The sequence below is a fragment of the Pistacia vera genome, unplaced genomic scaffold (genome assembly GCF_008641045.1).
Source record: "Pistacia vera cultivar Batoury unplaced genomic scaffold, PisVer_v2 Contig290, whole genome shotgun sequence".
NCBI classification, from domain to species: Eukaryota; Viridiplantae; Streptophyta; class Magnoliopsida; order Sapindales; family Anacardiaceae; genus Pistacia; species Pistacia vera.
The window spans coordinates 359384-376318 of NW_022196102.1; the positions used below are offsets into that span (position 1 = coordinate 359384).

The 16935-nt window shown below is 35.8% G+C and overlaps 1 long non-coding RNA gene across 1 annotated transcript in view; it reads right to left on the reverse strand.

The window, feature by feature from the left end:
• The window catches only part of LOC116134682, a 55705-nt gene extending 39592 nt beyond the window's left edge, over positions 1-16113 (reverse strand). Inside the window, exons 1-2 of the long non-coding RNA XR_004128789.1 lie at positions 16094-16113; positions 14863-14884 (exon numbers count right to left, since the gene is read on the reverse strand). This is a non-coding gene — a long non-coding RNA (uncharacterized LOC116134682). The remainder of the gene's footprint in view (positions 1-14862; positions 14885-16093) is intronic.
• Between the last annotated feature and the right edge of the window lie 822 nt (positions 16114-16935).

The following is a 16935-nucleotide window of genomic DNA, read 5'->3' on the forward strand; positions in this document are numbered from 1 at the left end:
AGAAGAGTAGTATAGTTGGGATGATGCTTTGTGATCATCACCCGACCGTTATGGGAATCGGATTGATGCTTTGTGATCATCATCCGAATAGCCTTGGAGAGATGGGTCGATGCTTAGTGATCGTCACCCAATGAGTAATAGGAATGGGTAGATGCTTTGTGACCACTACCCGATTAGTTAAGAGATATGTAGGTTGATGCTTTGTGATCATCATCCAACGGCTAGTAGAAGCGGGTTGATGCTTTGTGATCATCACCCGATAGTGACTAGAGACGGGTAAATGCTTGGTGATCATTACCCAAAATTCATGAGGAACGGGTAGGTGCTAGGTGATCTCCACCCGATAGTTAGGAGGAACCGAGTTGGTGCTTTGTGATCCTCACTCGGTAGTCACTAAGAAAGGGTTGGTACTGTGTGAATTCCACCCGATAGCCATAGAGAGTGAGATGGTGCTGTGTGAACGCCATCCGGCCGTACCTCCGGTAAGATGAGGCCATGATGTTATTAGAAACAGAAATAGAAACAGAATTAGAAAAGGAAAGAATTAAGAGTCACACACGGGGACAGACAGTTAGAGAGTTTTACTTACTGAGCATTATTTGTGCTCACCCCGTTATTTTCCTTTGTGGATGCAGGTTCTAGGTGATGATGCGGTTGGAGGGGCGTCGGCGCGCGAGGAGCAATAGCTACACTGTTCCCCTATTTTGTCTTTTAAAATGCACTTTTGTAAACAGTAACCTTGTGTATAAAAGACATGTGAATTGTAATGAAAAGAAACATTTTGGGCCCAATTTTCCATTGTTAATTGCATGCATTGTACTAGTTTTCAGTAGGTGTTACAAAACTCATAAGGTTTTCAGCCGAGTCTTCACTGCAGTGAAGAATCCCAGGGCCAACGTCGCCGCGACGACGAGTCTTCTTCGCCGCGGCGAAGTCTGCCTTTCACAAATTTCAACAAGACTTCACCAATTTTAGGGCATTCAAGCAATTTCAACACATACACACTTAACTAAGGGCACAAAAACAACTTTAAGGGCAAAATGAGCAAATATGAGTTACGTACCTCAAGTGGGCGTTACAGTCGGTAAGCGACTGATCCAATTTTTTTCGTAATCACGAAAGGCCCATAGAACCGTGGACTCAACTTCTCATTGTAACAACGGGCCAAGGAGCGAAGATGGTAAGGCTGTAGCTTGAGCAAAACTAAATCTTCCATTTCAAAGTTGACTTCTCTCCGTTTGTTGTCTGCAAACTGTTTCATTCGATTTTGAGCCTTGACCAAATTATCTTTTAGTTCTTGAAGGATATTATTGCGGTCATGCAGCTGTCAGTTGACTTCTTCAACATGGAAAGGACGTTCAGAATGTTTTAGGATGACTGGAGGGTCTAGACCGTACAATGCCTTAAAGGGTGTCATGCCAATTGAGCTGCTAAATGTAGTATTAAACTAAAATTCTGCCCATGGAATCCATTTGGGCCACTGTCGGGGTTGATCACTAACAAAGCAATGGAGATATGTTTCGAAATAATGGTTTACTACTTCCGACTGACCGTTTGTTTGTGGGTGATAGGCTGAATTCATACGGAGTTGGGTTCCAGACTGCTTGAACATCTCACCCCAAAAATGACTAAAGAACACCCGGTCATGATCCGAGATGATAGACCGCAGGAACCCATGTAGCCGGACAACCTCTTTAATGAATAAATGTGCAACATCTTGAGCTGTATATGGATATTTCAGGGTGAGAAAGTGGCTATACTTGGTTAAACGGTCTACCACCAGCAAAATGGTGTCAACTTGAAAAGCCCTTGGTAAGCCCATGATAAAATCCATCGAAATGCCTTAATAAAGGTGCGTATATCTTTTTTCATACCCTCCCAATACACTACATTGGCCAAGCGTTTGTAAGTGCAGAAAAAAACCTGAGTGACCACCCATGGGAGACGAGTGAAATTCTTGTAATAACAGCTGAATATACGCCCCCATGCGTGGCACAACCAGCCTGTCATGGTACATCAACTGGTTCCCCACCAATTTATAGGGCAGTCGGCTGGACGGGTGAATCAGTAGTTCTTGCACTATTTTCCTCAACTCGACATCTTGGTGGATCGCATTTTCCAAGTCTTCTCTACCTGCAAAACAACTTATGGATAAAGCATTAAGTTCCCCAACCCCAATTCTTCTAGAAAGTGCATCAGCTACTTTATTCTCTTGACCTAGTTTGTATTGAATCTCAAAGCGAAGCCCCATCAATTTCATCACCCATTTTTACTGATCCTCACTCAACAGTCTCTGATCATTTAAGAAGTGTAAACTCTTCTGATCTGTCTTTATCATGAAATGTCTACCCAATAAATAATGTCTCCACTTCTGGATTGCCATGACCACAGCCATAAGCTCCCTCTCATAGACCGACTTAAGTCGGGACTGTAACGACAACCCTTTGCTCAAGAATGCCAAGGGTCTATTTTCTTGCATGAGAACAGCCCTTAACCCATGGCCAGACACATCTGTTTCAATCACGAATTCCTTAGAAAAATCGGGCATAGCTAAAACTGGTACTGAAGTCATAACCTGTTTCAATTCTTCAAAGGCCCTCTGTGCATCACTGTTCCATTTGAACGCATCTTTCTTTAATAGTGCAGTTAGAGGAAGTGCAATCTTACCATACCCACTGACAAATCTCTGATAATACCTTGTCAAGCCTAGGAATCCCTTAAGATCTCTTAAATTTTTTGGAACTGGCCATTGCAGAATGCTATCAATTTTGGAAGAGTCAACTGCTACTCCAACTGACCAAATGATGTGTCCTAAATACTCGAGTTCTCGCTACCCAAAGAAATATTTTTTGTGGTTGGCAACTAACCTGTTCTCGTACAGTGTCTGCAAGGTGATTGTTAAGTGTCGCACGTGATCATCCATATTCGCACTGTATACTAGAATATCATCAAAAACACCAGAATAAACTATCGCAAGTATGGCCGAAAAATGTCATTCATTAGCACTTGGAAAGTTTCCGATGCGTTGGTTAGACCCAAGGGCATGACTAGGACCTTCATGGGTTCGAAGGCGGTCTTTCGGAGTATCTTCTCCTCTCATTCTGATTTGGTGGTACCCCCCACGTCAATCTAATTTGGAGAAGATTGTAGCCCCGCCCGCCCCCCCCCCCCCCCTCTCCCCCCCCCCCCCCCCAAATTTCATCAAATAACTCATCCACTACTGGAATTGGGAATTTGTCTAGGACTATGATTTTGTTTACCGCTCGATAATCGACACAGAATCCCCATCCACCATCTTTCTTCTTGACTAATAACACGGGACTAGAGAATGGGCTGATACTCGGTTTGATAATGCCGGAGGCTAACATTTCTCTGACAATTCTCTCAATCTCTTTTTTTTTTGGTAGTAGGGATAGTGGTAAGGTCAGATGTTTGGTGGTTGTGCATTGGGTAAAAGCCGAATGGTGTGTTCATGGTTCCTAATGGGAGGTAGGCCTATTAAAGGTTTAAAAACCCCTTGGAACTGCTCTAAAATTTCCCTCAATCAATTGTCCACATCGTGCCCCTTTTCTGGCTGTTTTTGCAAAGATCCAAATTCTACTAAATAGCCCTGCCCTTCCTTCTGAATTGTCTTCAACATTGTCTTCAGAGAGACCAATGTCTTGCTCAGAGCTGGGTCCCCACAAAGTGTCACCGTCTTACCGTTCTCCTTGAATCTCATTACCTGATTTTTCCAATCTATCGTGGTTTCTCGCAACGTTTCTAACCAGGCCATTCCTAACACCAATCCGAACTGTTCATATCAAATGGGAAGAAATCCAACACTGTAGTCACTCCCTGAAGATCAATACAGACTCCTCGGCATTCACCTTCACTTCTTACCCGGTAACCATCCCCTACTCTCACTCCAAACAGCTGTGTTCCAGTAATACGAATTTTTAATTTCTCCACTGCTCCTCTACTAATGAAATTATGAGACGCTCCACTATCAATCAAAACAATAAGCTCTGTATGCCGAATCTTCCCCTTCAATTTCATGGTTCTTGGCCCATTGATTCCCACGACAGAACTGAGTGACAACTCCATATCCTTTTGGTTAGCTTCCTCAGCTTCCTCGTTCATCTCTTCCCCTTTAACAAGCTGAGTTTCTTCCTCTTCTTCTTCCATAAGGATGACTTGAAATTGTCTGTCTCCACAAAGATGACCAGGAAAAATTTTTGCATCACAGCTAAAGCATAAGCTTCTCTCTCTTTTCTTCTGGATCTCATTCTCAGTCATGTGTTTAAAGGAAACTCTCTGTGACTGGGGAGATTCTGCTCTATGGGCTGATTAACGGTAGAGTTGCTGCTTCGTTGGTTGCTGTTTGGGTTAGTATTTAGAGTTGGAAATCATCGCTGCTAGTCATGGAGGTTATTAGATCTGGGTATATTTGTGAAGGAATGCTGGAAATTATTATTATATTTGAATCTTTCGCTATTGGATCCAATATGACGACTTGACCCCACTCCACCAAAAGAGTTTTGACTTTTATTTGCCAAACTAATTCCCCCAACCTCACGAAGAGGGGCAGATTTTGCTTCAAATTTTCTGCGATACTCCTCCACAGTTCCTGTCTATTTAACCGCCATTAACGCCTCATAAGGTCCTTCCTCTTGAGACCCACTAAACCTATGAATAAGGGCAAGTTTGAAAGTGGCCCATGACGTCACAGGAGCTCTAATTTCCAGCCATTGAAACCAATTAACAGCATCACCTTCCATGCAAACCGTAACAGCGTTTAATCGATCCTTTTCCTCCTGGATTCTGTACACGCCAAAGTATCTCTCGATTCTAAAAAGCCACCCATATGGATCGTCTCCTGTAAAGATTGGTATATCCAATTTTTGGCCACCATACTCCGGTCTTCCTCACTCACGATTGTTGTGATTGTCATCTGCCTCCCCTTGGTTTTGGTCGTTTTCCCCATTAACTCCAGCTGATCCACTCCAGCTTCTGATTCATCTTTTTGTCTCATCCACACTTGCATCTCAACCAAACACTCTCTAATCGTACCTAGTTCACTTTCAATCTTATCAACCCTGTTCTCCATTCTTGTACCAACCATAACCTTGCTCTGATACCACTTTGATAGAAACCTGGCCTACCTCTGTCACGCTCAACTCACTGACACTTCCCAGATTATTTCAATTCTGCTGGTTATCAACCCAGAATTTTCAATCAACCAATTCTAACCAAAATACTACTCTCAATGGAACACAACAATGCTAGAAAAATTTGATAATTGTACTCAATGACAGATCAAAGTAAATTCTATTAAGATAACAATTCTTTACAACTCAAATAAAGAAATAATCAATTAAATCATAAAAGCAGCTCATCCTGGATGATTCTGCTAACAATAAGAACCCACTGGACTTCGAGAGCAAGCATCTCCCCAAATCCCTTCCCTCTACAAAATTCCCGACTCCACAGATCCTTCCCGCTGCCTTTTATTCTTCATGCTCTATTGTTGTAACTGAATTCAGCTCCCCAACCACTCAGCATTTGCCACTTTCCCATAAACCCAAAACAACCCTCCATCACGCTCAAAGCCTGACCTGAGTCCCTCAATCCTCTGTTTGCGCCCTTATTTTTCCTCCTATATACCAAGGTATTGTTAGTCTCATCAAGATATCACCAAGGTAGCCTCATAATGTGGTTGGATCTTGTCCAACTCATAGCTTTCAATCAGAATATCCTGTAGAATTAGGATAACTTAAAAAAGGAGCTAATGCACACCAAAAACATATTAACACTATTTAAATAAGAGGTACTTCTTTAAAAGGGCACATACAAGAGGGGGGGGTGCTTCAGTGTGACCTCTACCTCAATATTAAGAGTCATTATCAGCTGACGTCTATCTTGAACTTGTCTAATGTAATTCACACTCGCTAGTATTAAGTTTACTATCACCCCGTAACAAATGCAAATGGAATCCATTATCTAGATGCATAGCAGCAATGATAAAGGTGGAAAGCATGTGCCACTATGTGGAAAGTGGTCATTTTATGAGAAAAGGGGAATATAAAAGGTTATGAAGTCTAATTAGAAATGCTAGTTAAGGGAAAATAATAGGGGAAGAAACTCCCTAAGAAGCATAAAATATGACGAATGATGTGAAAGGTAAATAGAATTATTAGGTAACTACTTAAACAAAAGTTTAAGCTTAGGTTTAGGCCCAATGATAATATTTAAGCTATAAAGTCTTGACATGCGTAATGTAGTGTAAAAGATGCAAAGATGATGATTTTCTGTCTTTAATCCTATTTAGAGAGTGATTGAGATTGAGTGGATGATAAGAGTATCAACTTAATTCTAGGAATGAGCCAATAAAATGGTTTCATCTTATCTACATACACTAGGATGGGAAATTGTGCAATTCATTCTTATGCAATACCGGAAGCATCTTGTAATAACTTATTTGGGCTACTTATCATCCCTCATTTTGTACTCTAGGCTTAAAACTAGCGGAGAATAATGTTACCCGAAGTTTCTTCAAAATTTTGTATGAATGAGCTATCTCAACCAAAAGATGGAAAGAATTTTATTGTGAATTTCATGAACAGAAAAATTGATAAGCTGATTCGTTAAAAGTTTCTTACCTAACACAGAACTCTGGGCTCTATTTACAACTCAACAGTCTCCAATTTCCAACCTTAGAAGATCCCTTAACTACCACCTATCTCTCACAACTCTTACAGCTTGACTCAGGCTAAAGCACAAAATTTCATCATATCAGGTTATATAATCATAAAACACAAGAAACGATATCATATTATATTGTAACGAACAAAAAGAGCTAAGAATCTTTTGTATAACTTACAAGGTGAAATGAAAACCTATACATCCCAGGATTATGAAAGAAGTTTGGTAACTTGCACCCAAATTAATATATATATAAACCTTGAGACCTGTTCGTAGAAGTTGGTGGTACTCTAGCTGCGTAGATATTTATACCCTTTTGAAGATTCTTCCTTTCACCTATGAATCCGACTTCCATGATCATCTCTAAATTATTCTTAACAATGTGCTTTTGGTCCAACTTCTTTGAAGCACTAGAAGAAACAGGATTGGCAGGCCGAACAACAGCCACAATTTCTCTAGGTGGAACTTCTCCATCTTTAGCACTGAAAGGTAATGCCTGAAACAGAAACTAATTAGTTGTGATTAAATATCTTGACGGAAAAGAAAAGAAAGGGATTGAATTTTTGCTCCTCAAGCTAAGTGCCAAAAGAAAAGGGATAATATTTTTACATATATACAAGATGTGACATTCTATATTTATGAATTTCTAGATAACTTAATCATTGTTCTCATCCTTGACAAACCAAAATAAGAGAAGTTTGATGAATACAGACCTCATCAACTAAGTTTTGACATCATGTTACGTTCAACAAGTCAATCAAAGCAGGAGTTTTCTGATGTTGCTTCTCTAGTTGCAATTCCCAATCAATATTGACAATAAATACACACTAATGCCAATGATAAAAAAAATAATAAATACCTACTCTCAAGTAAAATTTGCAAATATCAAAGAAATAGAAATGCACGCAGCAATAAAGAGAAAATTGAAACTAATGTTATGTATGATATGTCATCAGATAGAAACAGCAGGTAAACAAACAAATCAGCAGCAAAAGAATAAAAAGAGACCCAAGGAATTGAACAAAGTATATGAAAAGCAAACTATGCAAAATGGAAAATAATGTTATGTAAGTTAAATTCCTTATCAATCAAAGCCTACCATCAGATGAAATGCCCAGTGACTTTTTGTTTTTGGGGCTAATGATAAAAATTGGTTGATCTGCTCCAAAGTTATTTTCTTCATCATAATGATCATGCATCAGTAGAAGCTAGTCTTGATATTCCTTTTCCAGTTGCAAAGGAGTTAATAGTTTTCCAGCTAAATAAATTTTAACATTGATATCTGCAAATTTGGAAATTATACCATTGGGAAGATAGTGTAACAATTCAAATAAACTGATTAAAACTAGCCCCATATTTACAATTTGCAAATAAGAATTACCTTTGTCTTCCTTACAAATAATAAACGGATTCTGGTGTGCTAAATCCGTCTGTTAAATCATCATCATTTGGCCAAAAAAAAAAAAAAAATCAACACAAAAATATTATACAATTACTTCACCGCATCCACAAATTGAATTTAGAATTATTTTAGTTTAGTTGCAATGTCTGTAACCATCTTTGAAAATCTTGGTGAAAGAGAATTGAACATTGTAGGCATATGCTGAGAGCAGAAACAATTAGTACTAAGAAATGTTTTTTTCCAAATTAATATTTAGAAAGAAAATTATACATTAGTTTTTAAAGATACACTAATTTGCCCCAATATATAAAATAACTTTGGTAATGAGGCCTTAGCAACTCACAGTCAAACAAAACTGTAAAAAAGATAGGTTGCAGCATGAGATGGTACAAACACACGGAAATTTCACTACATTCCTTACATTAGAAGGTGTCGGATTAAAACCAGCATCAGTATCTACAACCAAACAGATTTTGTAATACATGTCTTATATGAGAGGAAAACAGATCACAACCTAGTGAGTGGAAAGTACATGGATAGTAGTGACGTAAAAAATATTCAATTACCCTACCAATGAAGCATTTTGCTCTTGAGCAACATCTCTTCAGTAGGTGATTCTTATCTCCCTTTTTTTGCCTCAAATCCATAAAAAGAAGCCATGTGGGGTGTAAATCAGAAATGTGAAAAATTACCTTGGGAATTTATATTAAGTGGCAGATGATACATACAACAATTTTATCCAAGCATGACTAGATATATAAAGAAATGAAAGCATTAGTAAAAGCTTGCAAAATTTCACGACTTAAATTATTGGGTTGTTATGTGAAGAGTGTTTGATGGAAGAAGTTGTATGTGCTCTTTAAGAAATGAAGCATAATGGTATTAAACCTTCTTTAAAGATTTACAATTCAATAATTCATGGTTATTCCATAAGCTTCAAGTTTTAAGATGCTTTGTTTTTCCTTTACGAGATGAAGGGAATTGGTTTGAAACCTAAAACTAATACCTATGATGGTCTTATTCAATCTTATGGAAAATATAAAATGTATAGTAAGATTGATTGTATAAAAGTGTATAAAAGTGTAAGGGCAAAAAAATATATTTAGTGAAAGTGAGGGTACATATACATAGTTATTTAGTTATAAGGTTTCAATAAACTACACCCTAGCCATTCTATCCCTTGTAAGCGCCACCCCTCATACAATTTCTCTCAAACTTCTTCACCAAATTTCAAAGAGGATTCATAGGAACTGACTTAATTTTTTGTAGATTTTTAATCCTAAAGCATCCGCATGTAAGATTCTAGCACAAAGGTGTGTGATTAAACTTTAAAGTTTTAAATTCTTATGGTTTTATATGTTTTAGGTCCAAGAGGAAGAGAATTTTAGCAAAGGGAGGTTATATCATTAGTGTTGAACAAATTCAAGGTAAGTAAACCCAATTTTAGTTTTGATTTGAGCAATGATCGTGTAGATTGATTCTTGTATGTTTGTATGTGTTGCTGTATGGTGGGAATTATTAGCTGTTTTGATGTTGAATGATGTGTAAATTTCCAACCATGAGAAGTAGTGCTTGAGTATGTGGTGATTTGGATGAAATATGGAAGAATTAGTGATGAAATATGGAAGAATTAGTGATGAAATTTTGAAGTGTTGAAAATTGTTGAAACCAGCCAGATTTAAAGCTAAAGTTAGTGAGTTTTTGCTCCAATTTTGGTGGATTTGGAGAGATGTGGAAGTGTGGCCAACCAAGTATTTGCATGTGCATATGAATTTTTGATGAAAATTCAAAGAGAAATGCATGCATGAGTTAGTTTAATTTTATTGAAGAAATTGGTAGAGAACGGGAAGAATTGGAGTAGAAAGGTTATGTTAGCCTTAACCAAATGTAAATTTTAGTATTCAAGAGTGCATTTTGTTATTGAACGCCCACTTTAAGGTACGTAGCTTAAATATGCTTATTTGCCCTTAGTTTTGTTTGCTTGCCCTTAGTTAAGTTTGTATGTTCTTAATATTGTTTGGTTGCCCTAAATTTAGTGAAGGATTAGCGAAGTTGGGAATTGCAAACTTCGCCGCGGCGAAGAAGGAACCTTGCCGCGGCGATGTATGCTCTGGAATTTTTCACCGAGGCAAAGAAAAATCTTTGCTGAGGCTAAGAGCTGGCTGAAATTCTTGAGAAGATTCTAGAGAATTTTCTTTAAGGGGAAAGTAACCATTATACCCCTAATTAGTAGTAAAAGTAGGGAGTTAAAAGTAAGGAAATTTCATGGGAAATACATTGGAGATGGCGATGTATTTGTAATGAACTAAAGGGCAAATATGGAATTTTCAAGAAAGTACAAGGGCAAAACAGGAAAGAATGCATATTTATATGAGATATTAAGGGTTGAGTCACACAAACCCTCCCATTCTCTACACCCCACATGCCACTTCTACTCTCCTATTCTCTTATCTTTTCATCAAATTTCCAAGGAAGATTAGAGGGCTTTTGGTTGGATTTTGGTAGAGATTTGATCCTAAGCATCAAAAGGTAAGGATTCTTGCTATAGATATGAGATTAATTTTTGAAAGTGTAGAATTCTTATAGTGTTTATGCTTAGGGTTTTAGAGAAAGAACAAGTCTACCAAAGAAAGAGTGATCCTAGTGGAATTACTCAAGCACAAGGTAAGTCAATCCAACCCAAGTTATGATTCAAGAAATCAATTGTGTAGAGATTGTATATTCATGTATATGCCTTTATTTTTTAGAATTGTTGAGAAGAATGATGTTGATTGATGAGTAGAAGTGAGCCATGTGAAGTGGTTTTGGTAGAATGTGATTAAATGAAGTTTGGTTGAATTTAGAAAGAGTTTGAGTATAATTTTTGAAGTATGTTTCCTAGCCAGGTTTGATCTTGTTTTAGAGGAGTTTACTCCAATTATGGATAATTTAAGAAAGAAGTAGAATTATAGTTAAAATAGAATTTGAGTATGCATGCATGATGTTTGGTGAAATGTCTAAGAGAAGTGTATGCATGAGTAGAGAAACTTTATTTTTGTGCTACATGGCATTTTTGCATTACATGTTTGTACGTAGAAATAATTAAAAGCATGAGACATCCACATGCATACTTATGCATATGTATGAGAAACTAAATAATAAAGAAAGAAAGATTAAAAAGAAAAGAAAGAAAAGCACTAAAGAATAAAAAAAAGAAAAGTGCTAAAAAGAAGAAAAGAACATGTTGTTGTGATGGGGAACCCATGAGTGACAAGAAGAAGAAGATTCCCACATACACGTCACCTTAATTGAGTTGCCTAAGACGAAGAAAAGAATTTGTACAGTCTGTAAGAGTACATGTAGATGAAGACGGTACTCACTGACATGGTCAGGGTTCCGAATCCATACTTCAACCGAGTCCGATCGGCAAAGAATAAGAAAGAACAAGAAAGTATAAGAAGGAATGAGCAAGCAAGAAAGAAAAGAAGAGAAAAAAAAGAGAAGAAAGAGAAGAAGAAAAGAATAGAAAGAAAGAAATAAAAAGAAAGAAAAGAAAGAACCAATAAAAATAGAGAAAGAAACATAATAAGTAATAGAAAAGAAGAAAGAAAATGCATCTCTATGCATTTATGCATTTGCATCTCATCCATGCATGTTACCATGATTCCTATCATGGTTAGTGAGAGATAAGAAAGAAAAAAAGAAAGAACATAGAGAAGTAGAAAGAAAGAAAGTACCAAGAAAGTTAGAATGAAAGAACAGTGAGAACTAGACACAGCAAAAGAAAAGAAAAAGAATAAAGAGAATGAAGAAGAAGAAAAAGAGTAAAGTAAGGAAAGAATACAAAGAGTGAGCAACGAAGACAGGGAAGTGTGGAGTAGCGGATTTACTTATTGAGCAATTAGTGCTCACCTTATTGCTTTTCCATGTTTAGCAGGAAATATGTGAGAAGCGGTCGGATGGACGTCGAGAAGCGCAGAGAACCGGCATTATTATCCACCGTTATTAAAACTTTTGTATATGCTATTTTGTTATGTAAAGAATTTTATATATCAAGTAAAGAAAATTTTTGGGCCCATTTACTTTTCATTTTATTGTATATACTATTTTATTATTGTTTAGTTTCCAAGTATACTAGTTAAGAAAGAAGGTATTACAGTTATGCCAAAATTTAGAATATTGCTTGGTCATGTTAGTTCAATGAGATAAATGGCTCTTAGTGCATGGTTCAAGTTACTTCAACCTTTAGTATTTCTTGAATAGCACATTATATTTTAGTTATTGAATTAGAAATTGCGAAACTTATGGCCTTGGGAAAGTGTCAAAAAGGAATTGTATGTTAAATTGTTACTTTGGTATGGCATTGATGATAGCAAAGAATAGTAGAATTATGTCATGACATATCAATATGCCATAATAAATTCTCAAGTTTGTGTACTTGAATTTAGAAATATTATCCAAATAATGGCTTGGCCAAATGAGTATATTGTTGTTTCTTGTTTTGAGATTAATTACAAACAATATGTAATAAGTGATTTTATTACATAAAGAATAGAAAAACTTTTCCAAGTATATATATCAAAAGAAACATTAAAGAAATAGAAGTTTGGTTTTGTCATAAATACATGACCATTTTAGAAATTGATTGCTATGAGTATAGTTTTTATGCCTTATTATATATTACAAGCTATAGAACTATGGTAGAAGATCTTGAGAATAAGTTGTATTGGCCAAAAGTTTAGTTAAGACTATTAGAAAGAAATTAGAATTTAGTCAAAGTATATATGTTGTGCCATATGTTAGATTGAATTTACAATAATTAATATGACAATATAGACTAATTTATAGAATGTAGCCAAAAGAAAAAAAGAAAGAAGGGCATGTATAACAATTGAAGTTGATGGTCATGTAAGAGAATGCGAATTTATGGTATTAAGATTTGTATTTAGAAAGTTGTACAAGGCATGTTTGTTACATTAGAAAAATATTAGAGAGTTGTTTAATGACATGGTTATGTGACATATAAGTTTGAGAAAAACTAGTAGTATAATTGGGCAAGTTAGTAGACTTAATACCTAAGTTATGGCATAGATTTTTATAGAAGAAATTAGATTGTCCAAAATGTAGTATTCATTCCCTAATTAAATTATGCCGTTTTAATATATAACTAATAGAATTATAGAAGAGTAGAATTTTTTAGAGCTAATGTACTTGTGTACGTGTACATTTTACATAGCATGATAAAATTGAAGAATTACAAAATTATGTAGAAATTATAGAATCGCGTACGTACACACAATGCATAGAATTTAGAAATAAAGAATAAAATAGAAAATGTTTAGTTTAAGCGTGTTAGTAGAATAGAACTTTGGGCTTTCCAGAAAAGTATAGAAATAAAAGCCTTAGAATTAATAGAATACATGTCAGAGTCAGACACGTATTTTGGGATCATGCATAGACAGCATATAAATGCATGACATAGCATAACATATATTTAAGAAATTTTATAATTATTGGAAATGTCTAGCTAGTTGTTTTGCAAATTTACAGAGAATGTTTGCAAATTACTGAGCATTCGCCGCATTAGCTAGTGGCAACCGAGGCAGAAGTTTCCCACATGCACGCCGCTATCAGTGAGCGGCCTCAGAATAGAAAACAGAATTGTACAAATTAGTTACATAATCTAAAAACAAAATGACAAGTGTCATAAAAGAACACAAGACATCACCATATAAAGCTGTCTCCGACTCTGGGCCAAGGCGCCGGAAGAGATTTTGTCGGCAATATGTGAGACAAACTCAACGAAAATATCAGCATCGCTTGAGGTGCATAGAGTGGTAATTACATCAATAATTTGGCACGCAATAGGTATTTCTCAATTTTGTGAAAGCTAATTATTGTTTCAAGTAATGAGGAACAGAATTGAAATATGCCTAGAATAAAAAAAAAAACTTTTAGATATATTTTTCAAACACTAATTCTTTTCTCTATAATTTTTAATTTAATGCAAATTGCATAAGTCTCAGTACATGTGAACTGCATTAGCATGTTCCATGACAAAACAAATGATTTTAACAGCACTTCACTTTTTTGATATTTTATTTTTCTTTTTATTTGATTTCTAAATTTCTAGTACCATGAGGTTCTTTAAATTCTAGTCTCATCACCAGTATAACACACTTGGTCAAAATTGATATTTTTTGTTCTATTAAACTACATAGCTGTACAGACGCAACCAAAAAAAAAAGTGCATTAAACAGCACCAAGATGTAGATTCAATTGACAGACACCAAAATCTAAAGATTACCTTATAAAGTAAAGATGTTGAATCAAGTGAACTATAACGAAGACCCATGTTGCTAGATCGACAAGATTTATTCTACTTGTTTTAAACCTGCTTATACCATCTGCCATGCTCTAAAAGACACAAGAGTTTAAGTCAGAAAACATCGATCACAATGAAATGATACAAAACTCATGAAAAAAACAAAGATATTCAAGTACTCTGTTGTTGTTGCATGTCAATAGATTCTACTCTTACGTCAAAGTTAATGAAGCAGATATAATGAGCAAAACTGCATAGAATATCAGATTGCTTAGCTGGTAAAGAGTATTCTAATAGATTGACACAGATTTATATGCCTTTAAGAGAAACACTTTACGCAATCTGTAACTCATAATTTAAAGAAAAACTACTAATTTTTAAATTGCAGCAGTTATTACCTTGCATCGAGATTCAACAACACAAGTGAAAACATTATGTGAGCGTGAACTTTCTGCATTTATACTAGTTGAACCTGTCCTCCTGTTTGACAATCCCTGCATCATAAAAACACTGATCATAAATTTAATGCAAGAAAAATTAACAAATCAAACATATTAAAATCAGATACTGAGGGGAGACAGGAATGTTACAAGTGAATAATCCAATTTATTTTCCCCAAAATAACTACTAACTATGATCCAGAAGTAGTAGATAAAAACAAAACAAAAAGAATTTCATGGATGACAATTCTCTACATGAACCTCATCAATTAGCTAAACTTCCAGTTATGAGGTTAGAACTTACAGTAAAGCCTTACACCATCAGCAATAATCCTTAAAATGCGTCAGTCCAGTAAGCAAATATACATCAATTTGAATCCCCTTAAAGAAGTCAAACTGGTATACTTCTGGTTGAAAAGAAATTTCAGTAAAACATTTAGTGTTTGTTCAATCTTTATTACAATTTATTTATTGATTATTCGGAAAAGCTTAGACTTCCATATAAATCTTTCACTATTATATCCCCCTTAAAGAAGTAAAACCGGCATACTTGGTAAAACAATTTCAGTAAAACATTTAATGTTTTGTCAATCTTTATTACAATTTATTTATTGATTATTCAGAAAAGCTTAGACTCCATATAAATCCTTCACTATTATATATAAACTGAAAGAAAAAAAAAAAATAAAAACACTCCCAAGTCACCTTAACTCTTTTCTCTGGTCAGTTCTTTGTCTCCTTTTGAGTCATTTGGGAACTAGGATACAAGGAGAAGATTCAAACTCCTAGAAGAAGATGAACGATTTCCTATGTATAAGAATCACCAATGTGTACATTTGATACGTATCTTTTATTTACTTCCCTCTTTGTCATCCAAAAAGAACTTATTTTTGTTACTGCCATATCTTGAACTTTCTATTTACTAAACCATGGTACTGTATTCGCCAAAAACACCTCCTTCTTTTATGTTCAAACACTTAATAAATTTGTAGTGTACTCTATTACATGCCAGAAAAAAGAAAAGAAAAAGAAATAGAGTTGCCAAGCATTACATGAGTAAACCCTTAAAATAAATCAAGCACCAGGAAAGATTCCTTTATGTTGGGTGTACCTATAGGTCATAGTCAATGTAACATGGAATAAATTTGTCAAGCAAGACACTATAACAAAAGGAAAATGAATATATACATGTTCTATCTAGCCAGGAATCGTACAACATTTGTTTTATTGGCATTCTCTAGAAGTCTCAAAGCTAGGACCCACCTTAAGCATCCTCACTATGCGTTCCAAGAAAAAAAACGAAGCAACCTTTATCAATAGTTGTGTGACATCCTCATTTTGCATATATACTCCTCTGTCAAATTTTCAACATAAACACCAGATTGAAATCTTCTCTTATCTGGAAGGAGAAGCAAAACAGGGTCAAGGAAAACTGAATTTATGTAGGTCTTTTACTGGATGTTAGTGTTCTGTTACCTGAAGATTTCTTTGGCTGGATCCAACAAATCTGTGATTTGTTCATTGTAAATCTGCAATAATATGTGGATATATTAGGACATGCAACATTAAATTTCACAAGACCAAAAGGGATACTGTCCAGTCACAAAACCTGAAGAAAAGAACAACGAATTTCTCTCTTCTTCTAATACAAACAAAAGAAAGAAACTCAGCAATTTCTCGCTTTTCCACTCAGTAAAAAAACAGAAGCTTTAAAATTTACCTTTTCTCAAGCTTGAGTCACTTTTCCCCAAATCTGTCAAAATACAAAAAAGATAATATCAAATAACCACTGAAAAGAAGAAGATCAAAACAATTACTTGAACACCCGACAACCATACATTCTCGGGAAGTGTATGAGTGGTGAGTGTTGAGTGGTTGGGCGGGCGTGGGGGAAGCGGACTCTTAATCTTAGAAGATGCTAGAGAAGGTGGAGAAGTGAGTTCATCTTTTTGCTTCTACAATGACTTTAATTTTGAGTTAGGGTTTGGAGATAGCGACCCCCTGAATGGGTCTCTCTAAAGATTGTGTTTCTGGCTGCATGAAGTGGGTGATTCCGATCAGAAACTACAGAGAGAGAAGAGAGAAGAGAGAGTAGGGTTTGTTTA